Source organism: Amia ocellicauda, chromosome 8, assembly GCF_036373705.1.
Source record: "Amia ocellicauda isolate fAmiCal2 chromosome 8, fAmiCal2.hap1, whole genome shotgun sequence".
Classification (NCBI taxonomy): Eukaryota; Metazoa; Chordata; class Actinopteri; order Amiiformes; family Amiidae; genus Amia; species Amia ocellicauda.
The window spans coordinates 4,775,046-4,801,789 of record NC_089857.1 but is presented as its reverse complement, the minus strand read 5'-3'; the positions used below and the strand labels follow the sequence as shown (position 1 = coordinate 4,801,789).

Sequence of the window (26,744 nt, the reverse complement as noted above, 5' to 3'; positions counted from 1 at the left end):
AAATAATTAAAACCTGGTTGCTTTTCCTGCTGGCAATGATCTTGTTATTTTGTTTAGATCAAAAATATGTCTACCTTGCCATAGGAGCTGTTTGAGTGCATATGTTAGTTCTGCAAAATAAAATAAAATAAAAAGGTGGTCAGGTTCATGATACCGAAAGTCTACTCTACTTTACACCCCCTTGATTCCAGCCCGTTATATATTGTGAATTGTAAAATACTGAAACAGTCCGCCTAAGCTATAGATCCTTCATTACACCCCTTTTTGGAAAAAATAAAAAAAATCCACCAAGGCCAACCCCAATCCTTTCATTACTCAGCAGAACAGTGACGTACGGATGTTTGTAGTGGTTTGAGGAACCAGCAGGGGCTGGAAACTGTACGTACTCAACTCCAACATGATCACAGTTGAACCTCATCAAAGTAAGTGCTCATAATTTGTCACAGAAAGCAGCCAATTAACATATGTTAAGGGAAAAAAATGCTCCAAAAAAGATAGTACATGATTAAAGACCCTGCACAGCTGCAGAAAATCAAAACTGCAGAGCTTTCAAAGAAACCTCAACCGAGGCAGAAAGATGGTTCATCTGATAATACTCGCTACTACTTAACCGTTTCAGAAAATAACAAATATTAAATTACTCCGCATCATTTTGGGGTTTGCAGTCACAGCTTGGCAGAAACCCTCTTATCACTGAAGATGACTTCACTACGCCACACTGTATCATAAAAAGCTGACCTCTTTGCCAAAATCACTACTCTCGTTTTGTGTATTTTTTTTCAGATGTTTGTGAGCTTCATTGTGCTAGAGGTAGCCTTCTGGGATGGTTAAGACTGCCAAGTGTGTTAGTTTTTTTTTTAAGCCTCCCAAACCGAAGTTGGATCTACAGTAAATCACAACATAAATTATTCTGCCGTTGTTGTTGAACAAGTGCTGAGTTTCTGAAAAGTTCCACGACTTGGTAATATTTTATTCCCCTTATTTTTAAATCTTCGGCTCTTCTCTTTTGTAAAGGAACCGTGTGATGTTTCATGCTTTTCATGCCTTGTTGTTCGATATGGTGTCAGGCACAAAATAATTTGCATAACTTCCTTTGCAGTATATTTTTCACAGCTGCGTCAGATTTTATGCTGTATATGATCTTTAGTGGTGACAGGAAAGTTTGACTTTGTCGTGCTGCCACTGAATGTCAGATAAAGAATTGAGTTACTCAAGTTTTGTTTTTGCTTTCTGAAACTCAATAAAAACAGTCTTGGGAAAAAAAAAAAAGTTCCAGTCTCTGCTTCTTGCTATTCTGTTTGACATCTTTTGGCTGTTCTTTTCAGATCACTTTATATTAATATTTTTACTATTATTAAGAAAATTATCATCATCATCATCATCATCAAAACCAAAACAAAACAAAATTCCTTAACCCTATGATAAAAGCAGTGAATCTAAATAACCGTTAGCTTTATTTTTTGGTGTGGGAGGCATAGGGGGTTTCCAGGATTTGCTACAACAGCCACGAAATGCAGGATTACAATCTGACTTGAGTTTCCAAATCCCAGGACTCTCCTTGCAGCTGCAACATTCACATAACCTCCACTGTCCCCTGGCTAATGATAGCAAAACATGTTGCTCTGAGCTCCGCTGAGTTTTTTTCCATTCAGATACTGGTGGGCAAATAGCTGGGCACTAATAATACAAACACAAAATAATGTATTTATCTTAATAATAACCATACTGCTGAAAAATGAAAACAGTTCAAACTCTTCCCGGCTTTCCAAAAGACCTGGCTCTTCTACAACATGCATTCCCGGCCCATTCCAGCTATGCATTATCACAAAGAAACATTTAATTACACGTATAATTAATCTACAGAGCTTCTGTGTATATGAGGCAGCATGCTGTTTTTCATTTCCAGGGTTTTATTTTGTTATTTGTGTCAAAAACAGAAGACTTCATAAAGGGAAAGTACTTTTATTGTTTGTTTGTTTTTACAAAAATAACATTCACAAATGTACTTTTAACATAATATTTGTTGTTTTCAGTTTTGCATGTTTTTTTTTCTTGCTTATGACTGGAAACTGGGTCATCAAATTTCTGCATACCAGCATTATACCAGAATTATAAGGCACATAGTGTTAAAAAAGGCATTTAAAACTGACATGCTGATCAAATTAAGCTCCCATAAACCTATTAATATAGCATACTACTCTATATTTCCCATACAACAGCAGAAAGCAAAGTAGCTATTGCTGTTCTGCTGGAAATCTTCCTACCCTTGGTTCCTTTTTCTTTGCTAAGATGCCCTAGATAAAAAAAAAAAAAAAAAGATTATGGAGTCCTCTGCTAAGTGAACAGCAGTGAATTATGCCGTTCATTACAGAAGAGAACAGTAAACTTATGTGCTATACGCAAAACAAGAAACATTTCAGAAAAATGCTTTTGTTGTACAAACAAATTCCATAAACCCTCAGGCTATAAATTCATTTTTAGTACAAGGTAAAATAACGACACTAATGGTTAATGTATTCATAATGATGCCAAATTTTCAGTGGCACAGACATACCCTGAAAGAGGAAGGTCCTGTTTTCCCCAGACCTTTCTAGGTGCAAGACTCCATTTCGTGACTTTGTTTTAAAATATGACAACTTTAAAAAATGACCTTCAATATGATCAAAATGTGGATTGAGCAATAACCTTGGGGGCAAACCAGACCATTTTGAACCCCAAAATGTGTAGAGTATGTGCCAGTAAAAATGACTAAAATTAGGTAACTCCTCCTACCGCACTAAACTCCACCCCTTTATTTCAAAGTCAGGAGGGATATGAGTGCACACTAATTCAAAGGGTGCTACTGAATAGTATTTGCAAATTCTTGTCATGTCCTGTGATCCTACAGAAAAAAGAGGTGCATGAGAAATAGTAAAGCAACCCATAGTGGGGCCACAAAAATTAACTGTTGTGTGGCCCCATCCTTACCATCCCAGTCTCGGCACACCTGGAATTAATTACTTTAGATTACTTTACTAATAGTTTAGAAGCAGCATTTTTAAACTAAATTAACTTTTACAGAAATTATTTAAAATAGCCCAGCCCTACCTTGATTTATTTATTCCACTTTATAATGATGATAATTATTATTAACTTTTAACTGACTGTCATATAAAAACAAAGTATTTCCTTGGCTCAAATTGACATTACGGCAACTCAGTACAACCCTACTACAGAGAAGGCTGGTAGCCAGGCTTTCTACCTTGGCTCTCGCCCGGCTACAGGTGTGAAAAGAAAACAGAAGCAGACGTTTGAAGCTTGGGTCCACAAGACAGGAAAAACAAGCAAGAAGCTGAGATTAAAGCCAGTTTTTTCTTTTTTTCCTTATCATGCCATATCGTTAATTATATTAAACCTCCACAGGAAATCTACAGAGCATTGGGAACATGGGAGAAGTTTCCATTGCAAAATTACTTATACCACCTTAACAAAACAAAACAAAAAACGACACAAACACTGAGAAAAACATTTACAATAAACACGTAAAAAAGCACCATCTGTGGTAATAAATTATATTTAACTGCATTAAACTAACACACCACTGAAGAAAAGGCTTTTCGAAAAACCAAACTCGGTAACACAAAGCATCCTGTAGATCAAAAAGTTGCTTCTGCAGGGGTTAAATACATAGGACTGTGATGTTAAACACTAGCATCTATATTTTTAGCCACCCAAACTTGTAATCTTTTTGGGTGTGTGAATGTGAGCTTCTTCTAAAAGGAGACAATCTTAGAGGGAACGGCCCAGTTTTACACTGATGTGAAGAAAAGAAAAAAAATCTCACAGATGAAACAGGGCACAATGCCAGTCAAACCTCATCAAGATGTTTAGTGCAGTTGAACACAGTGCAGTATGGTAGTACTATACCAGGACAACCTCACAAGCACAGGAGGCAGACTATTCATGTATATTTCTTTTACGTCGCTTTGCCTTGCTAACACTGAAATCAAGGAGAGACATTATTTTTTTTATGCTCAGCTTTTATATATCTATGTTCAAAAGAATGGCCATACAGTTAATCTGTTCACACCTGATGACAAATGAAACCATCTTTCAAGAGCATGAGGAAAATCAAATCGCTTTGCTGCTTTACTATGAGCTTTTCTTGTTTCTGTTTCAGACTCACTATTAAATTTTTTCTGCTAATTATGTATTTCCAGTTCAGTGCAGGCTTCACTGGTTAATTTGAAACATTTTTGCTGTGAAAGTCTAGAAAGTTTTGTTTTTAGTTTTGTGAAAGTCCAGAAATTAGCATTAATTTAACTTTCTGATTTTTATTTTTATTAAAATGTATAATGACCAGAAAATGTACTTATATTATATATAAATTATATACATTAAACAAATCAGATTAGCAAAAATATGTATTTGGTGTGATGAATTATGATGATTATTATTACTTGAAAAAAGTAGCTATGCATTCCATTCCAAAATGCTAGAAATAAATAGTTTGCAAAATGTCAGTCGGACTGCATGAAAACTCAGGAATTGTTGGAAACCCAGCCATAACTACTTCAGGTATCTACATAACTGCTCACATTTCCTTTTCTATTTATAAAGTTGTGTGTAAATGGAGCAGAGTTATAAAAATAAAATAATGAACTTTTTACCCCAAACAACAACAGTATATGATTCACACACTCACACATGCACAAAAGTCAGTCTCATGGCTGAGCTATTTCTGTAGGAGCACTATTTAGGAAGTGTGGGAAGGGAGCCAATATGTTCCTTAATGATGGCGTGTTGCTACAGCTTATGCGTTTAAGGCCCCTCATCTTTAACACGAAATTGAAGCCTGTCCTGCATTACTGAATATTAGACAGAAACTTGAAGGTTATTTGTCTTTCTACCAAGTTTGTCCATGATGCCCAATAAAAGCATCCATCAACACACTTAAAGACTGATGGCTGCACTCTGCCAAATAAACCTTGAAGTGCAACGTGAGTTTGAAGTTTCAAATATAGTCAGGCTATCATCAATTATACATACTGCACGGGGCTGCAGATTTCTTTCTTCTTTCGTTTCTTATGAGTAAAATGAATGACATCACTGACGGCAGTTTGGAAAGATCTACTGTAGCACGAATCGTACATCAAAGTAAACAACGTGCTGCGCAGCAAAATCTTTTGCATTTCTTTAATAAGCCATTTCCTTTCAATTGCTGTCCTTTTCATTCGCCAGTAATTTCTTAATAGTCAAGGGATTGAGCGTTTAAGGACCTCAGAGCAGAGGCAAAATGAGCCGAAACAAAATTAACAAATATATCACAACGCAGGGCACTGATAAACCCAGACTTCAATGTTCTTTTGTTCTCCGAGTGCTAAACAGCAAATTACAATGATTGTTGACCGCCTCACCTCTTTTTATTTTTTCAGTAAAATGTTGTATTTGACAAAAAGAAAGGCTGAAACTCAAATTAGTTATTGTGTGTGGGGGGGGGGAATGATGAACGTAATTTCCTCTCTGTGAAAATGACAACGCTCTGTGCATGGCATTTAAATATGAACATTGAATGTCAAGTGGTGTGTTGTTTCCCAGGTTTACCTCAGGTCAGGATCAACTAATAGAAAATGTGCTTCGATGCAAGTTATGTCTTGGAGGAAAACTGAAGATGCATGTTCACTTCAACTGTGCACATTATTCCAGATGTATAAATTGTGTTATATGTTATGTCACGGCTTAACTGCTTCAAATTCAAGTTATTCTCAAGATTAAAACATCAGATTCTGTACTGCATATTTATTTGCAGATTTCAAATGTTACTCTGACATTTCAAACCTATTTTTCTTTGCCATGCAGAACTCAAAGGTTTCATTGGTTACAAGTTACAGTGTTATAAGGACAATATTCTTTCATCATCTCCCATGCCCTTTGTGGGATTTTTTTATTCATAGGTTTGTACCACTTCTGATCTAAAGCACCAGAGCTCAAATCAAAACAAATGAATATCTGATCACACAGCTAGTCACAATCCTCACCCTCCTGCTGAGAGAGATTTTGTATTGTCTTACGTATGAACTCCTCAAGGGTTAACAGTCCTGAATCCTTGCAGTACAGAGATAAAACTAGTCTACCAAACATGCTCTCAGTCACTCTTAAACAAGTGACCACCACGGCATGTTCTGACACATTCTTTTCACAAACTAAACTCTGTTAGTGACAGCAGAACAGATTGCGTACATCTGCTGAGAACGGGACAGATGACAGTGGAAAAAAATGCACTCATGTACCTTGGCAGGACACTGTTGATGTGTTATAGGAGGGACCTAGATCTCCACCAGATTTTAATGAACTTTATTTTGAATCCATTCAACTGGAACGCGGAGAGAACTTCCTGTTGTGCCTGACGACGATTGTTTGGCTGCTTGTGCCTGACCTCCCCCGTGCAAAAATAAAATAAAAAGCGAAGACAGAGACTTCTTTAAGAAAATAAACAATGCATTTGTTTTTCTCCTTTTCCTGCATCTTAAAAAAATGTACCATAACTAAGAGTTCAAAACAACCCAAAGCAGTAATTAGAGTACATTTTTTAACTTTCAAGACCAAGTGCAAATTATGAAGAACACTAGACAAAGTTGCCCTTCCTTCGGAGCAAACCAAACATAGCATTTTAAATTCTGCCTCGACCGATCCATTGTCAGAACAGGATCTTCTAAAAATATCCTATTTCATTTACATGTTTAAAGAGAATTTCAGAATTTTACATGCAGCACTGGAATAAAAGCTTCTCTGTTTACAGCCGTCTTGGTGAAAGGATGTTACAGAGTGAACTGGCTATTTTGCTTCAGTGACAAAGATAAATTACATTAGCTGGAAAATATTTCAGTTTTGGGCAATGTCCAGCAATGCCAGAGACACCCATTTGTTAACAGCATCAGTAAATCTGTTCCTTACCACACCAGAAAGGTATAGGTCAGCCACTGTATATATAATCACATTGCATGTGTGTCACCTATGAGTTTACAAAGTTAAATATTAAATACAAGCTATGCAAAAAACCTTAATGAGATAAGACAGGGTTTTGTTTTTTAACTCTAACTTGTAATTGATTAATTAATTAATATGTATCTTTGAATTAGTTTGCATCATTCTTCTATTTTATCAACATCAATGTGACAAAGATTTGGGGATTTGTTTTTTGTTTTTTACAAAGAATAGTTTAAAAACCATCATTGGCAAAAATGGAAAATAAAGACTGATATAATATGTGTTTGAAAATACATTAAAGCATAAAGAAATTCTACCAAATAAAGAACAAGCACTGATAATATATTTAATAATAATATAATATATTTATTTATATTTATATTTATATTTTTGACAGGCTTTCACACAGATGTACCACAGCTCAGCCCTGCATGCGTATTTTAGTTTGTATCTTTCTTATCACCTCCTATCTTCTCTTTCTCTCTCCTGCATCCTCATTCCAGATAATCCAATCAGGAAATCAAGTTAAAAAATTCTCATCCAGATGTTCCTTTTTTTTTTTTTTTTGTCTACTGGCCCGGCCGCAGCTGATGATATAAACTAACAGTGACTGGCCAAAAGGTCTGCCTCTTTAGACCACCCAACCACTCAGCCTGGCCCGAAGATCAAATCTGACAAGAGACTTGTTCACCTTTTCCAACCATTTGTAACACATCAGTTCTCACATTCTGAGTAAAATCAACACATTCAAACAGCACAGGGACGGAGTCAAACTCTCTGCTTGCCCTGTCAAATTTGCATTGAAAACTGCTCTGCCTGACTGAGTTTCCAAGATGCATGACACTGGTTCTTTCAATGAGACTTGTCAAACTGCAAGCATATATAGCCTTCTCCCTTCTGAGACTAGAGAGCAAGACATCTTATACACACACACACACACACACACACACACACACACACACACACACAAACACACACATCTATATAATATGCAACTAACATCGGATGCAAAGAAATGAAAATGTTCTCCTACAATTACAATTAAACATCAAAGCAGAAATATGCCGCTGTGTTGTGAAATGCCCTGGTGAATAAACTGTAAAAATCCTCCAGTTATCGGTGGAACAGAAGTTACAGAATACAAGTGCTAATGATCAAATACAGGAGAGGAGTTTGAATTGAAATACCATGTGTTAGAAAAAGAACAAGGGGCTTTTAAAATGTATTATTATTATTACTAGTAGTAGTATTAATAATCATCATCGTCAGTTTGGGCTTTAATAAACAAAATAACTGTAACCTTGCCCTAAAAATGATGCACCCAAAAGCAACTATGTGCTTATCAGTTGTCAGCACTTATAATATTGTTTGTTATTGTAAGACAAATAATAAACAAAACCGCTGATAGTCCTTTATGCACGGCTCTGTTATGGATAGTTTATGGTTGCTGTTAACGGGACAATAAAAGGTCCTCCACAAAATTGTCTTCACATTAACAGCAGTAGGGGCAACACCTGCCTTACAAAGCGGTTTAAAATAAATGAGGGGTCTGCCGAGCCACCGACTTATAAATTATAATTGTTTGCATCTGCTGAAACTGTGAGACACACTGCGCTTTCATGTGACTTGTAAAATGCGTCTGTACAATTAAAAAGGTACAGACAAAAAAAAGTCAACTAGACTTCACTAGCTGAGAGGTTAGCAATGTACGCACAGCAAGAAAAATAATAGAGTGATAACATTAATAAAATACATAACACTATGATGATAAAATCTATTTTTCCCCGAAACAACAATTATGATTATTATATTGCAAATGTTTTGTACCAAAAATTCACCACTTTTAGCAGAACACTTATATTACATATTTGAACAGACTAAGTCATTATTTGTCCAAATAACTTTTACAAGAACTACATTTTAATCTACACAGAAAGTCAGTCTGTAAATGAAAGCAGTTAATATAAGGTGACATTTCAGGCTGGGTCCATTATATGTATGTTCTGATATAAATCAAATACAATATACATTTCAGATGTAGATATTGTTCTGCCAGCTGCACATACATTTTCATAGCAGCTCTATAGGACAAAACTGTCAAATCTGTTTCAAATCTATTCCTTATTTTTAAGTTTTGTTTAATTTACAATACCAAGTGTTAATAGATACTTTAATATGATTTTAGTAGGCCCAACACAATTTTCATGTAAGGATAAACATGTTATGGAAATATTAATTTATAAAAGCAGAGAGAAAAATGTATCTGACACCTTTTGTACAGATCCAGATTAAAAATAACATTATAAGGTTAGTTAATAAGGGGGCTTTTTTGTTACATTTCCAGTATGAAATCTAGTATAATACTATGCATTAATTTTAAATAAATCTCTTTTTAAACCAACACAAGGTTAGATTTTCCCCTCTTTATTTGACTCATTCTTGTTCATACAATTTCAAAATGTAAAAGATGGCAATGCAATCCTACAGGACAGGAAACTGGTGTGGAGTTACACTAGGTATGGTCAGAGCGGCAGTGATACTGTCTCCCTTTATAAAAATCAATCGCACCCAAAGTGTGCCATGCCATGCCCCAACAATCGGCTCAAGTCTCCAGCCAATCAGAACGGACACGTGAACCACTTAATCCCTCTTTTGTAAGGCACATAAGACTCTGTTGTCACTGTTGGTTTTGTGAATCGGCTACAAAATCTGGAGTGATTTCCTAAAGGCGACAGGTCCCAGGGAACAAAAAAGGAGCGCTGGGCTGCCGGTGTGTGACTCTGAGATTAAAGTGCTTTGCTCAAAACTCCTGTGCAATCGTCAGTCCACACGCAGTACAGTAGCTCAGATCTAGGGAGATTAACATAAATCCTGCAGGAGCAACAGGCAACCCTTTCGCTAAACAAAATTAAGTTTTTGTGTATTTTTTTCTGTAAGGAAATCCCCCAACAAACCAACAACAAAACTCTGCTATACACCTGTATGAAATAAAAAGGTTAAACCATGTAACAGAAATGACTAAATCATAAGCACAAAATAAAAAGAGGGACAGTGCAATATTGTGATACATTTCTAGTCATTCACTGTTGCACAAAAATGATTTAGACACAAAGGAACCTTTCAAAATGAAACACTTCATATATCACTGTCAAACCAGTTTAACACATATATCAAAATATGAAATGTAAGCCTCGGGAACTGTATGCTGTTAGTTTTAAGTGAGCATTAACTGCCAAACTGTTTTGGTTTCTTCTATGGTTTTTAATAATGGGTGACGAAGGGAATGTATCAGTGAAATTAACAATTAAACTAGGAACAGGAATGGTTACAGTGAAGTGTGTCTGGAAGATTTTGATATGAAACAGAAATTAGTAATTCTTCCAAAGTCTTGAAGAATGTACTAGACTAATATTGTATAGCTTCCAGACCCAGCACCCTTTCCTTCTTAGAGTCGTTTGTCTTAGTCATATTCAAATCATTTAAAAAGCATTAGGCACTGGATATCTAAAAGATTCCAAGACCATACGAAAGACTTACAAATGGGTTCTGTAAGAATAAACCTTTCCTCTCAATTCTTTACAGTCTCTGAAGTCTTTGGATCACAAAAATCAGTGGCGCACAAAACTTACAATTGTAACATGCTTTAACAGTTTTAGGGAAACTGGTGCAGAGATTAAAAATCAACCCTCTGCAACTATCTCTTGCTTTTAGACAACAAAAAACGAATCGCCGTATCAGCTCAGCTTTAGTGAAGGGCTGCTTTTTGTGTTAAAACCTTTGGAAACACAAAAGTGGACACAGGAAAACAGTCAGCTAGACATGATACATACCGTTCATATAATCAGTTTGGCAAATTGGTAAAAAGTCAGAGGGTAGCATTGGTTCACAGGTGCTTATATGGCTATGGCCTTGCCAGACCTCTAGGGATTACAGTTATTATGCTCCATATAAACATCTTTACTCTGCAACCACAATACCCAGTGCAGAGTGCCAGCAACAACATAACTAGTCAGTTTTCTGCCTGGCATAGCTAGAAGTGCTGGCCACCTAGATTCCCGTTTAGAGCGAGTAAGAAAACAGAGTAACTTTAGTTCTTTAAATTACCATCATTAAATCCTCCATCAGGTTCATGATGCTGAAAAGCTGATTTTGCCAAGGTAATTCTCCACAGACCTACAGTAAAACATTGGCTTCCTGCCCATTGCTCCTTAGCTCTCCTGGGTCCTGGTATTTATGCATCAAAGCATTTTAATAAGATTACCTGTTCTTAAAAAGGCTACACTGGAAACAGAGCCTCACTACTTTTGCCTCACAGCAACATCTCCTAAGTATTTTGGAAAATAAGAGCAGAAAGAATAAAACACAGAAAAGCTTCCTACTTGTGGGTACTTGGTGGCATAGACTGAATGGGCCTGATTAATATTAAATGAATAATGATATATATCTATATCTGTGTGTGTGTGCGTGTGTGTGTGTGTGTGTTTATTTAATGTATGTATGTATGTATAAAAAGCCAGACATACACAATATTTTCTATTACACAGATGTGCGTGTGTATATGTATTTATATAGCGATAGATAGATATACACATTTATGATTATTATTATTACTTTTACTATATTTTAGTGTATTAAGAATATAGTATATGCACAAACCCTACAACATTAAACAAGTTGCGCACACTTCATAAAAAGCGACAAACTCGAGAAAGACACAAACCAGAAAAAGACATACTGTACAACAGGCATTCACTTACAACTTCAGCACTACTTTTGTTTTTGCTGCCATACACTTTAATAACATAATTAATATATATATATATATATATATATATATATATATATATATATATATATATATATATATATATAAAATAACTGAACATTGATCAATTGAGCCATTACAGATCTGTGTTGGTCCCTTTGTGGTGTGGGTTTTAATTAATCCGAATACTGCAAGGTCAAAGCAGCTGTGAAAGAAATACAAACACTGGTCCCGATTTAGACCGACAAATGGGCTATATTTGTAGCGCTTTGCAATTAAATAACGATCTAATTGTAGATGTATGTGTGTGTGTGTGTGTGTGTGTGTGTGTGTGTGTGTGTGTGTTGAGTGGTGGGGGGTGTATTCAGAGCAATGTCTGCAAAAGCTATTGACAAGTTTCTTTTTTGGAGAAACGCATGTTTAGCAGTCGCCAGCAACTTCGCCTGTGATGTCCACACGCCAAAGTGGAAAGCTGGGTTTCTTATTAATAGCTCACCCAGTGCACCGAGAGAAGTGTAACAGCTGCGCTGCACAACATAGCAATTGTTGTTCTGCTACTTACTTTGTAATGCATGTAACCAATCCGGGAGGTGTCTGTCTGCCACCAAAAAGCCGATTTCGCTCGCCTTGCCTCCTGCAGCTGATAGATACAAACGCCAAAGTCTTAATCCAGCACCGCCGAGGAGACGCAACTGAAGTGAACAACGTGGAAAGTGGCTCTGAAACGGTCGCACAACTCTCGCCTTGGCGTGCAGCGTCGAGGAAATGACAGGCGCTCTTAAGGAAAGGAGAAGGGGGGAGCCTGCGTGCGAGGCTCCTGCGATGTCTCGGGAAAAAAAAAAAAGAAAAAAAAAAGGGACGGGAGGACTGAGAGGAGGATGGCAGTGGTGGTGGTGATGAGGATGTCGAGGAGGTCTGCTGTGCTCTTCTCTCCCACAATCCCGACCGAGCGAGTGGCTCCACTCCCCCCTGCCTCCACAGCGCGGCGAGCACAGCGCCGGCTCCGCGCTTGAGAAAAGGGGGCGGGGCCTCCGCTCCCAAAAATGATAATGAAAGAAGCACTAATGCCTTATTATCTCCAGCCAGCCTGATAATAAAGCGGACGGACACATCGAGTGGGAGAGAGAGAGAGAGAGAGAGACTGGGGGGGCAGGAGATAAGGCTTTGGCATGTGTACAGCAAGGCTATGCTTCCCGAAAGGACACACTTTCTATAGTTTCATATGCATCCAAATCGATGTGTACATGCGCTGAAGTTGACGTGTATGTCCTGTGGGCCTCTGTGAGGATCGTGCCTTTTAGTTACACTCAATAGGAGGCTCATGCTTTCACAGCTTCGATCGGGTGGGCACAGGCGGGCACAAGTCCGGGTGTCAGCAGGGCTGCGTCACTTGAATGAATCAGAGCTGCCTTTGCCAGGGCGGCAGTCTGGGCAGAATCTGGGCACCTTCTCTACCCCCCCGGGTGGCACCGACACGGGGCTCGCCTATCAGCCAAGATAAGCGCTGACACCGACGGGTAAAAGAAGGAAATCGCAAACAGCCTTATCCACTAACGGAGTCATTTGGCTACAAAATACTTTCCTGATAACGATTTAGCGTTTGTGTGGCCGGCGCTCAGGTAGACGTGCAGTGTGTTTGTTTGATTGACAAGCAGTTCTTTTTGGTGATATTTTCTTTAATTTAGATGTGTATGATGAACAAGGGATATTGTTACCTACAGTGAATATATACAGTTCCATCAATAATAGGGTTATTATTATTATTATTATTATTATTATTATTATTATTATTATTATTATTATTAACACATTCTCGCATTGGACCCACATAAACACAAGTGCGGAATAATCGAGTGAGGTTGTATGGTTTTAGGACACTCAGGACTGAAGTTTAAAATGTTTTATCGATTTGGGAATTGAACGGTTGTGAGCCACTTGCATTTGAAAGATTCAAAATGAAATCAGTCAATACATTTAACCTTCTGGAGGCGGAAAGAAAATGCACACTGTAACTGAATGCCAGGGTATCCATTTACACGGGGTACCACCTTTTTGGTACTTGGCACTTTAATCATTTATCGCCTTTCTTCTGTAAATTACTGTCATGACCAATGTAGCATCTCTTAAGGTGTCTCTGTTGAAAGTTCAGCAGAGTCAGTTTTACAGTTAACCCACTTTTTCTTCCAGTCATAAGTCATGTTGCGGTCTTCACACCTTACCTCACTGTTGTTTAATAATTGGATGCTTACTGTAGTACATGTCTTTATGTTTCTATTCAAGGATAAAGGAAACAATGATTTTTTTTGTCCAAGTTGGCATTGGAAACCAAAGAAAGTACCAAGTACAATGCTTTAATGATGTATATTGTGGTTGAAGGGCCCAGCAGAAGGTTTCAGTGTTTGGCAAATTGTATCATTTTTGATCAGGATTGATGTTCTCTCTCTTTGTGGTGTTCAAGATTGATCACAGAACTGTAGTATGGCACATAGACAGCTCTTACCTACCCTCCACATCCACGTCACCCACTGTCAAGGCCTCAAATTCAGATCTTTCCTTCAAGTGTCCAATGTTTCAGCGCTTCATTAAATATAACTGTGTAGGCTTCAGTTCGAAGTTGGCACCTGCAAAGAAACAAAATGTAAGGATGAGGGAAAGAACAAGACAATACATGACAGTCAAAATCTGAAGACTCTGTTGCAAAACCATCCCTTTCCATTATTGTTAACACAAGACAAGGGGAAGAATGGGTCTTGCGAGATGCAATGTTAGACTCCGACCCTCTGGGATTCAGGAAAGGGACCAAAAAAAGCCCAATTTTAAGGCTCCCAGTTGCGGAAGGAGGAGAGAGGTGAATGCCAGCCCTGTTGTGAAGTCGGCAAAGAACAGTGGGGGTGGTATCTCCAGATAGAAAACCATGGAGAGCTGGGACAGAGCTCCAAAAGGTGTAGATTCACAAAGAAGCTGACTTCAGTGCAGATGCTTTGGACATTTTTGGAGGTCTCTTGTATTGGTTGTCTCTGTAATTGTTGCTTTGCAGTTTACAGACCTCTTATGCAAATTAAGTCAAATGTTGCTACTGAAAACCTTATTTGAAATGAATCCTGTATCTCTCTGCTAACCAAGGAAACTGTAGAATTGTAGTCTTCACAATATCGTTCCCCCTGAAACAAATTTCAAGCCAGCAAACCCCATCTGTTGTACCAGTTACTGTGCTGAATCTTTTTTTTAAAAGCATATACATTATTTATCCAAATGCAGGGCCTTTTGTTAACTATATAGCAACCTGCTTGTTTTATGTTCATGTTCCTATGAAAGGAGAAATCAGTTGCAAGCTTTAGGATTATGTTCTCCTTTTTGAGCCACACCTCACAACTCCTTACACCATTTAAAACAAACACACAAATAAGAAACAACCAAAATTAAGATACACGACTTTGTACATACAAATAAAATGGCAGTCTCCCTAGTATGGTGATATATATTTTTTGGTTTGTCTCTTTTCCCCCAGTTATCTGAAAATCATCCTCAAACAATTCATAACAGACTTTATTTTGCATTAGCAGATAGCTGGATTGGATTAGTTTGTGTATTAAAAAGAATTTCTATTATAAGTTGGAACTGTCCATTTCTCTTCCCCCTTCCCCTGTCTCTGCCCCCACCCCCAAAAAACCACCACAAATGCAGGCTCCCAGGCACACTCAAGGGAGTCTTTATGAGTTAATATTTTCCTCTGAATCTGCCAGCTTTGGAGGGTAAGATCCTAAAGCAAACTTTCTTTAGGTTACCATTTCACTTTCCGGTAAAAGAAAAGGAAGCTAGAACTGCCATCCAATTTTAAATCTGATTATATGTGTAGGCCTGTCATAACAGATATTAATTTTTATTTCAGTACATTTGATTAGAATATTCACAATCATTCTGGAACTTTGAGATCAAAAATACAAATATAATTTTCTTTTGCATCTTTTTGGGGGAGTCTATTGAAAATTCGTGACAGTTTTAAACCAAGAATAATACACTTATATGGATTTTAAAATGTTTTATTATTATTATGTGTTTTCAGTGTTTTGAAACACCCCGTCACTCAATTAGTTGACAAACTTTTAAACCATACTTCCAACTGTCATAAGCTCAACTCAAATCAAGGCCAGTCCTGGTTCTCCATTTCCAATTTTCATTTGTTCCAAAAGAGTTCTTAATTATTTAATTGAACCTTTAAATATGGTTATGCTTAAGACTCTTTAAATATTGTCCAGCTCCTAAAATAATAGTATATTTATTGTTAAAATAAATACAGTGCTACAGAGTATAAATATGAAATCTTGATACATTTTCTAGCTGTTGTTTGAATTAAAATGACTCGCTCCGGGGAAAGAAGCTAGACCTCCTTCCCAGACTGGATAAACGAACTCTTTCTGCCAAAGCCAGAGCTCTTTGTAAGCCATTCTGAGAAGTCTTCACATGAAAATACAATTAGGTTGTCAGAGACAATAATGTTGTCAAGTATTCAGCCTGCTCATGAGATTTCCTATACAGGTAAATATTTTAAGACATGCTTAATATAGGTAAAAAAACGTTCTTTCCGCCGTTTGAGGTGTTGCTCAATTTTTTTGTTCCCTGAGGTGTGTGTGTACGGCAGGTGTTAGCTTCAGTTATAAATTTCCTTTTGACTTGATTTGACTCCACAGAAATGGAGGAGTTTTTTTATCAAGCGTGTCAGCCTGGCAGACACAGGCAGAGTGTCACTCCGCTGCACACAGCCGACTGCAGCAGCGTGTTAACGTGTTGCATGATAGCTGGCACCTTGCAGGATTGTGAGTTTTCTTTTGTGTCACCTGAATAAAAAGGTGCGCGTCTGCTGATTTCCTGCCTGTCCTCTGACAAATCCCCATTCTTTCCCTCGCTTGCACACTGGACCTGGTTGCTCCACATGCTAGCTGTTCAGAGATATATAATTATCCTCTTCCACACTTGCAGACAAATACTCTAGAGTGTCGTTGTGGGACTAGTGGAAGATAGGGGAGCAATGAGGTAGGAAATATCCAATAGGATTCCCCCCCCTCAGAAAATGATTATGCCCACATGTCCTAATATTATACATATGACTTATAATTTGTTCTGCCTTTTAACTTGATAAGAAAATAATAATTTTACAATGAGCCATAAAGTGGTTAGCACATTTCTATTTATTATGTAGCACTAAAATAGGTTTTAAAAGTATGAACTGGGGTGCCTAATCATTCTTACCATTCATCTCCGATTTCTTTCTCTTTTTTGTGGTGTGCAGGGGGTAGACTATAAAATAACCGTAGTGTTAAATTGATAGACAAGAATCAAATTAAACAAAAAGGGAAAGAAACGTGTGAAATAGATGGCGGTTTTCATATCTTTCAACACCTCTCACCACTTCTCACAAGACCGAATTGCATATATTTTTTTATACATCTTTTAGTGACTCTAGTAACTGTTGTGTGCTTTTCACTTCATTTCATTCCTGGTAAACTGTAAGTTCTCTGCCTTATCACTCAGATTACAAATGACATGGCTTCCCAATTGGTAACAGCATTATCTACCCAATTGTCCAATTACTAAGTTAGATAAACAGGAAAATCCTTGTATTTGTACAGTGTTGTTCAAAATCATTACACTATTCTCTAAGCACAGCCCATTACATATGTGAACTGTAAAAGATGATCCCAAATTACATGAATTTAGGGTTTGGGGAAAGCAAACACTGTACAGACCTTGGGTGAAGCAAAACATTCCTTTTAAAAAGCAGGGCTGCATTCTTCTTGGAAGGAAGTTATTTGCCATTTTTCCCAGTTAAACTGAGAATAACAAAATACGAGGCAAAATGAGCATGTTTTGAGTCTTAAACAATTAATGTGAGAACTTACAGGAGCAGGGGATGGATTATTTTGCAGATCTATGCTTGGAGTACTTGTAGGCCCACCAGCTCCTGTACTATTCAAATAAGGAGTGAAATGAGTTTGCTTAATTTTTTATTAATAATTGATTAAAAGAAATATAACAAGAAAACGATTTTGTAAGAGGATGACAAAATGTGCTTTCTCTCATCTTATGACATACATAATTGTAGCACAGATAATACAGAAACTGTCCAGGCTGAATTGTGTCACCATATGTACATGTTTCTAAAATCTGTCAATATGTAAATGATATATATACATATATAATGACAAATAATGTCTACTGTTTTTCCTTTGTCACATAACAAAGAGACAATGCAATATTCCTTTAATAATACGTGGGAAACAAGCCTTAACAATGAGGTGTGGAGAGCTGCACAATGCTCACACTCCAACTCACACTGCCAGGGACTTTTATAATAGGCTGTGCTGTAAAATATATTAAGCACGCTAATTTAAACTACATATAGGTGTTCAAAAGATTGAGTACTTCGCCTTACTAAGTATTAGTCATTGTTACTTCAAAACACTGTGGAATGTTAAAAACAGAGAGGAAAACACAACTTCTCAGGTTCTGTGTTCATAAATATGAGGGGTGTTTTTTTCAGACAGATGCTGAGAAATCTTCTCTTAATAAGTGTGTGAGACATTCCCTTTAGGAGAGACACGTTCAGTCATTTGCATGGTGTGTGGGGTGAACAGCCCTGAACATTAGACATTTTATCCATTATAGATGAAGCTAAAGAAGCCTCACATGCTTTCCTTTGTTGTCCCTACAGCTACTGTTTCATTGTCTAAAATGATGCCATGGAAAAGTCCCCAGAACTGTAATTGTTTTCTCTGGCTATCCCTACATGGCTCCAGCCACACCAACAGCTGTATAGCATGCTTTTTCATTTTTCTTTACCTTCTAAAATCCTCAGACAGTAAGAATTAGCATAATGGAAATAATGAAATATGTCTGATGTGTAAACCCAAAGTAATAAAAAGCCTTAATCTATAAGAAATGATTTCAAATGCATTCCCAGGAGAAAGGAGTTTTGCACTTCACACTTCTGCCACATGGGGTGCTGTAGAGCCATACAGAGAACTAGCACAACATGGACTCTTTAGAAGTCACAGCTAGCAGACCGATTCTTTTAAATCAAAATGGTGAATGCCTTAACACAGAATTGTTTTCACACTTGCTCCTATCAGCTAATTCCAAAAATCAGGTGAAAATGGTGTAACACAGTAATTTTATCAGATGAGATTATCAGATGAGGGGCATTATTGGGGTTTCACTACTTTGAAGTGGCCCTACTAGAAGCTTTTGGAACTTGTTGCTTTCTGAGATAAAGAGGTTGTAGTGCCAGGTTGTACTCATGGTTAGTATTGTACTGTATCATATTCATAGACAAACAGATCCATGTCCATTAAGCATATTCAATATATAAAAACAACTTGTGTTTATCTTTGATATCTAGGGTAGGCTACATACACATGTGTCAGACAGTGCATAGTGAAAATAAAATACAGTTTAAATAAATCACATTTAACTATAACTGCTTAGGTAATGCTATTTCAAAATATATGCTTAGTATACTGCTGCGATAAATTATACTAGAAATGTTAACAAGTTTTCATGGATCACATCTCAACAGGATTAATTGTATGGTTAATTGTATGTTTTTTGTTGTTTTTGCAGTTGCTCAGTCCCTGTTTTAATCCGCAACTGCAAGGCAGATCAATATCTTCCATAAGCTACATGAACATTTTCTGTAGGATGTCATAAAATGTTGTAAATTATTTAATTCTTAATGGTATATACATTATTGTGCTAACCATTAATTTAATGGTCTGTCCTGTTGATTTTTTTTTTCTGATTTCAAATTACATAATATACCAGAGTTTTCTGAAAGGAAATCATTAGAACTTTAATGTCTTTAAGTGATTAAGAGTTTGGAGAAGAACATAGCTTTATAATTATAGCTCTTTTGTGCTGGATGGTTGACAGTAAATATCTGTTGATTTACAGTGCCTATAGGAAGTATTCACCCCCCTTGGATTGTTTCAGTTTGCCATGTTACAAACTGAAATAACTATGCAATTAAATGGGATTTGTTTCCTTTGATTTACACAACCTACTCAACACTTTGAAGAGGCAAGATCATTTTTATTGTGAAACAACATTTATTGAAAAAAACAACAACAACAGAAATGTCTTGGTTAGATAAGTATTCACCCCCATGAGTCAATAACTGGTAAAACCACCTTTGGCAGCAATTTCATCTTCAAATCTTGCCACAGATTCACAATCAGATTCGTGTGTGGGCTTTGACTGGGCCGCTCCAGGACATTCACTTTCTTGTTTTTAAGCCACTCCAGTGTTGCTTTGGCTGTGTTCTTGGGGTCATTGTCCTGCTGAAAAGCAAAACTCCTTCCCAGTCGTAGGTATTTTGCAGACCAAAGCAGGTTTTAATCAAGGATTTGCTTGTATTTAGCTCCCCGCTACCCTGACAAGCTTCCCAGTCCCTGCCTATGCAAAGCATCCCCATAGCATAATGCTGTCACCACAATGCTTCAGTAGGGATGGTGTTACCTGGGAGATGTGCTGTGTTGGGTCTGCGCCAGACATAATGTTTTTCATTTAGTCCAAATAGTTCAATTGTTGTTTTATTGGACCACAGAATCTTTTGCCACATCTTTTCTTGTCTTCCACATAACAAGACAATTTACAAATTCCAAGTGAGATTTTATATGGGTGGCTTCCTTCTTGCCATTGTTCCATACAGGTCAAATTTGAGTACCTGAGCTATTGTTGTCACTGGGACAGTTTCTCCCATCTCAGCCATGGAACACTGTAGATCTTGCTGTAGATCTATCAGACTTGTCATTGTCCTCTTGGTGGCTTCTCTGACCAGTGCCCTTCATACTCAGCTGCTCAGTTTGGACAACCTGCTCTAAGCAGATTCTGGTATACAGTGGTGCTGTATACCTTCCACATATTAAAGATTGACTTGACTGTGCTCCAAGGGATATTCAATGCCTTTGAAATATTTTTATATGCCTCCCCTGGTCTGTGCCTTTCCACAACAAAGTTGTTTTGAAAGCTCCTTGGTCTTCATGGTAGTATCTTTGCTTTGAATGCATTAGTCAACTATGGGACCTTACAAAGACAGGTGTATTTAATCTGAAATCCCACAAAGCTTTAACTGCACACAGATGGACTCCATACAACTTATGTGAATTCTCAAGGCAATTGAGCTTATTTAGGTGTTTTATAGAAAAGGGGGTGAATTCTTATCTAATGAAGACTTTTCAGGTTTTTAATTGGAATAGATTTTTTTCACCCCCCCATTTTTTTTTCACCACATTGAAAGTGTGGAATAGGATTTAAATGCATCAACATTTCAGGATGTGAAAATGCCCAAAAGGGGGAATACTTCCTATAGGCACTATAGTACCATGAGTATAAATGAGAGTATGTGAACACATTGGCTTTTCAGTCCAGAGTGCTAGAATGTGTTTTTAAACAATATTTCAGTCCAGAATGGTGTGTTTAAAATTCACGATAAAAAACACGGTCCTATTCTCGAGTGTCACATATATTGGACATTCTGTAAGAAACAGACTCTCTTGAGCTGAAATGGAATGAGCTTGAATGCACTTTTATTTCACATCTGAGCATGCTGCATTGTAATTTCCATAGAAAACTTTTCTGTGTCTCATTATTATTTAATGGTCTTTTTCTTCCTGTAGAACAGATTACATTTTGGGGCTGCTTTCTAATGATTTTTTTTTTCTTTAAAGGTCAGAAAATAATTCACTTGTAAGTTGGTGATATATGTACAATGACTTCATTGTTTTAGTAGTTTTTATGGAGCCAGTAAAATAAAGATGCCAACATTACAGTTTTTTGTCTCCAAAATTAAGGTGCCAACCAGTGTTTCCTGAAATCCCCAAAGCAGCAGTAATATTCCAAGTGGCAATGAAAAAATTATATGTTGGCAATGACACAACATTTTTGTAACCAATAATCACTATACAGGGAAAAAATGTCAGATTAAAGGATATAGAAATTATTTGATTGCTTTATGTAATTTTTGTGTTGCTTTAATAATAATAACACCATTTTAAAAGTCTCATTCACAAAAGGCAGCATGGATTCCCATAATCCCCTCATAAAGTGGAGGTGAAAGTCACTAGGCGTCCTTGAAATAGCAGAACTGTGTGGACCATTTGAAAATATTAAGTTTTTTTTTATTAAGACGACGACACGGCATACTAGAATATCGTATTTCCTTTTCCACCTCCTCCATGTGGAAGTGACACAGAAATATTATGTTCTGAGTCACTTGGACTTGCTTGTGTTGTGGAGGTTGTTGAAACAATGGAACCTTTCAACAAAGTTAAGACCAAGAACTCGGCACAACATTCGGCTCCGCCAGTGTTTGCATGGTTTGGGAGGTAAAGAAAGGCGCTTGTTATTCTTCATCCATAATTAAACCAGGAACTGAGCTCTCTGTGCGCTGCAGTTTTGTGCATGTCCTCCTCCCCCTGAACGACTTTGCCAAAAAACGTCTCCGACTGAGGCTGGCAGCCACCATGTTTCACCACCCAACCGTGGATTGCACGGGTCCCAGCCCGTAAGGCCATTTCTAAAACATTCATACTCTGCCAGGGCACAGTGAACTAGTTATATGCTTTCTTCAAGTACACTGTATCTGCTAATCATACATCAACAACAACATCAAAAAGAACAACAATAATAATATGTTTGTTTTTATACAGACATCCTTTATCTGGTTAGTTTGAGAAATAACGTTTGGAGAGATGTTTAAATATGTGTATAAATAATGGACACTAAATGGACATCACTGTGAGTTACTGCTCTGAGTGGATCATCAAATATTTTGAATGTCTTATTACTCTTACTTGAAGATATCAGGTGCAGAGCATTCATTATTTTATGGAATATAAATTGAGGAACAACAACTACAGCAACATTATATATATATATATATATATATATATATATGAGAGAGAGAGAGAGAGATTTGATCAATGCATACCAGTGCTCACTTATAGATGTGAAACCTGGTCACTTAATGCAAAAATGATATTGAAATGACACAAATGAGCAGGGCAGGAGGGCACATCAAAATACGTAATTGAAAGAGTGAAAATGTTAAAATACCAATGGGCCGGACACATTGGAATACATTCTCATTGTATATGTTTATTGTTTTTATGCAAAGAAGGAACTTAACAGCTTGAGTAGGGGGCGTATTAGGACACAAACGCAAAGGGCAAAGGTCCCTTCATTGAGCAGTGTAGTGCAGCGTCAGAAAGTGATGGGACGATTGTATTGATTTGAAGTGGACTAAAAAGGCTGCAGTGTAAATATTAACATTGGCTATTGGAATAGATAATATATTTAAAACACCAAACACTTCATAGTAACTGCAAGCAAAAATGAAAACCAAGCTACGTTTTTTGTGTTTTTGTTAAAATATAACTACTTCCATGTGTTTAATAAGATCTGTTATGCCGAACTGTTTTATACAGAATAAATTATTTCCAGGGAGTGATACTACTACAGAAAGTGCTGTACTGCAGTGTAAATAATATACTATACAAAATATGAAATGTATTTATTTCTTTATGTAATCAGGGCATTCAAACAAGTGCTTACAATATAAGTTATAGAAATAAATGACCCTAAGTAATAGAATGAATGTGGAGTATTCAAGGGAAATTCAAGAAATGCCTTGCTAAAATGTTACACTGATTCGGTTCTCCCAATAAAGTCACTGAAAAGACTTGTTGTTTGTAAGTAATTGAACCACAATTTCCCTCATGCTAATATGTTACTATTGTCATTCATTTTGGCATTTTCTTCTCTCTGTCTTTAGCACTTTTTATTGGTTATTGAAGAGAACCGGTATTATACACAGACCAAACAGATAATAATATACATTTTGTAGGCTTTATGGCAGTTGAAGTTTAAGCAGTGACCAAATCAACATATGTGGCTGTCTTGTTTTTATTTCAGATTAAAGGTTTTCAGCATCACCAGTTACTTTATATTTCAGTAAACGCCTTATTATACTTATTCTTATATAACTCCAGCTACCAACTAAATAAAAGTCAGTTTCAAATATGTGCTTAATTTTCGAAATGTAGGTTTCGAATGGAATAAACTCAGTCTCTCAAACGTATAAGGGTGTACTACATAGCTGAAAAATACGCAGGAATGTTTTAAAGTAAAATAAAGAATCTGTGCATGAGAAAAAGTGCCACCCTGCAGTCTGAGAAAACAAAATGTTTCCTGAAACATGGGTTCATATCAAAGCTGGGGAATTTTTTTAAGTTTCTAGTGTTGCAAGGTCTTCATATATGGTCAAAGTTGCTTTGCGATTTATTTTCATGTAGATTTTTAGAGCATATTATGTTGAAAACATTACCACATTAAAGATGAAACATGAAGACAATATATATATTTCATGATCAAAATATGTATTCAATGTATAAATGAGCAATTTGTATGTTCATCACACACTGCAAACAAACCCCAAACATAAATTATTTCATATTAATCCAAAACTTTCCAAATAAACTGGGATGACATTTATTTTTTATGACACCAATAACATTAAAATGAAGCAAAAACACAAACTGAAATGAATCTGAATTTTGAAAGTTTGAAAAACAGAAGCTTACATGTGTGTTTAGATTCATACTCTGAAAACTAAACAGAATCTAACATGCTGATTTGATTTCCTATATACACGGTCAAAGTTTCATTTTCTGAGGGTGTACAGCTATAGCAGGCTGTAAGAGGCTGTAAGTATTATACTCCAACAAGGAAAAGTTGTAGTGAGAAAAGCTTAGGAAGTCATTTTTTGTCTTTTTTCTCTAGTCTAGGATCCTTCGCTGAACTTGTGGGCTTTAGCTAATGTACAGTGTAGCTTGACCTTTTCTTTTCCAGGAAGCTTATCCACAGAACTCCCTGCCTTCTGATCTCCGAGAATCAAACAGACTGTAGCCCTTCAATCACCACAGCACAGTCAGTGACTTTCCAGCTCATAGCAGCATTTTTTCCTTTTTTTTTTTCTTGAAAGCCACGTCACCTTTGCTGTTGCTGTACTTGTTTATGTTCAGGATTTGTTTGCTTTACTCCATGCCCCCTTTGTGTAATTGTTATGCATCTGTTTTAAATTGGGTTGCACACTACAAAATATATATAAATGAGGGGTTAGACTCATTAATGTCAGGCATAAGTTTATATATATGTATCAACTACAACCTGGGGTGTGCACAATTTGTATATATTTTATAAACATAGTTATTACAACTACTACTACTGCAGAGACAATACTTGGTAATATTAGCCACTCTCCTAATGCTACTACTACCAGTACAATTACTACTACTACTACTGCTACTACTACTAATGATTATTATTGAAACACTGATTATTACAAGAACATTTCTTTTTCTTTTTGTAGATAAATAATGCAAACAAATAAAAGTTCAGTACTTCTATAGAACTTTAGTGGCAGCAGTTCTAATTTCTCTCATGTTCTTTAAGCACAAGAGAAGTTACAACAGTGTTTCATATAGCATTGACTTGGATTATAATATATACCTACATACTTTGCAAAACACATACACATATTATTTAAAGAGTTTTTTCAGGGTTCCATTGAATTGCCCCGATGAAATCATTGCTTTTGTGCATTTGTTTTTAATTATATTATATGAATTAGCAAAACTGATTGCAATACATATTTTCAAATGATTAATTTCTGTACCAGCAAAAATTGAATGTTTATTTTTTATATCGTATTCCAAAAGCTTTTATTTTAATATTCATTCCCTTCTGTTTATTCAATATGACAGATTTCTTCTGTTTGACTGTTAAGCCAGAAATGTCATACTTGAGCTGCAAGTTGTGAGATATAAATTAATGTTGAAGTCTTCTGTGGCCACTTAGGTAGATACCTCAGGGGGTCTGCTGTTTTGAAAGCAAACAACATTTTGAAGTCATGCAGTTTTTACTAGCAGATCATTGCAGATTGCGCAGGCAGGTGCTCTTAATAATTTACCTCAGCCGCAAAAATAACTTAAACTGACTGCTAAAAAAGAAGTTATATTTATATATATATATATATATAAAAGAGATTTTAAATTTTTTACCAAACTAAACCATAAGTCAAAATATTGAAGACGGAATATAAAATAACTTAAATATGTATATAGATTGTAAGGACGCATTATATATTCATATACCCAGAGCTTCTACAGACACACGTACTCGAGTAGAAATGATTGACAACAGCTGTATGATTCGCCTCACACAGCTCCAATATTTCTGATGAAGGGCACTTTTTATACAAAAATATTCTTGCAGTTTATTGGCAATACAATTTCCATCTAAGCAGAAACTCGTAAGCGAACTATTGTCCGCCAAACGTCTGTATGCTTTTCGGTTTTGCCAGGATTTGTTTAATTTGTGAAACTCGACAGCATGCATTCAGATAGCTAAAGCGTTCCACAACAAACTCAAAATTCAAGCATACCTTAAAAAAAAAGTACTCAAAAACTTACCAGTGCCGTTGCTTGCTTCTCCAGGAAGTTACACCCTACAGCACCTGCTGAGGGCCTGGTTATTGAAACATTCACAGGTGAAAAAAACCTGCAGAAATAAAGCCAGACCAGCTGGCTTTGAACAGAAACCCCCAATTTGGGTTGTGTTTTGCTCAGATCTCTCTGCACACTGAACACTGAAGCGTTTTTCCCCCCACTTAGTTGTGACCTGTAGGATGCATGATCCACCAGCACAAGTGTCTGGCAGGACCCTGTCCACCTGCTGTTGTCACTCGGAGGTATATTTAGCCCTGAAAGGTATCACTAACAGCCAGACCTTTGTCAGCGCTGGCATAAGAACCTAGGATTATTGCCCCTAAAAGCATGCAGTCATCCAAAGTGGAAAAAAAAAAAGATCTCAACTCATATCCAAAATTTACTGCATTGGAAAATGAATGGTTTTCATAAGCTAGGAGGAAAATGAAGAAGAAGAAGAAGAAGAAGAAGAA

At 36.7% G+C, this 26,744-nt stretch overlaps 1 protein-coding gene across 7 annotated transcripts in view; it reads right to left on the bottom strand.

The window, feature by feature from the left end:
- The window catches only part of LOC136755355 (myocyte-specific enhancer factor 2C), an 82,861-nt gene extending 56,393 nt beyond the window's left edge, over nt 1-26,468 (bottom strand). Inside the window, exons 1-2 of one of the 7 annotated variants that reach the window (XM_066711875.1) lie at nt 26,257-26,468; nt 14,236-14,352 (exon numbers count right to left, since the gene is read on the bottom strand). The gene's annotated coding sequence lies outside the window, so the exon portion shown is untranslated. Of the gene's footprint in view, nt 1-12,293; nt 12,674-14,231; nt 14,353-26,256 lie in introns of those variants that run through there. The other 6 variants (XM_066711874.1, XM_066711876.1, XM_066711873.1 and 3 more) reach the window with 6 other exon arrangements.
- Nucleotides 26,469-26,744: the final 276 nt, after the last annotated feature.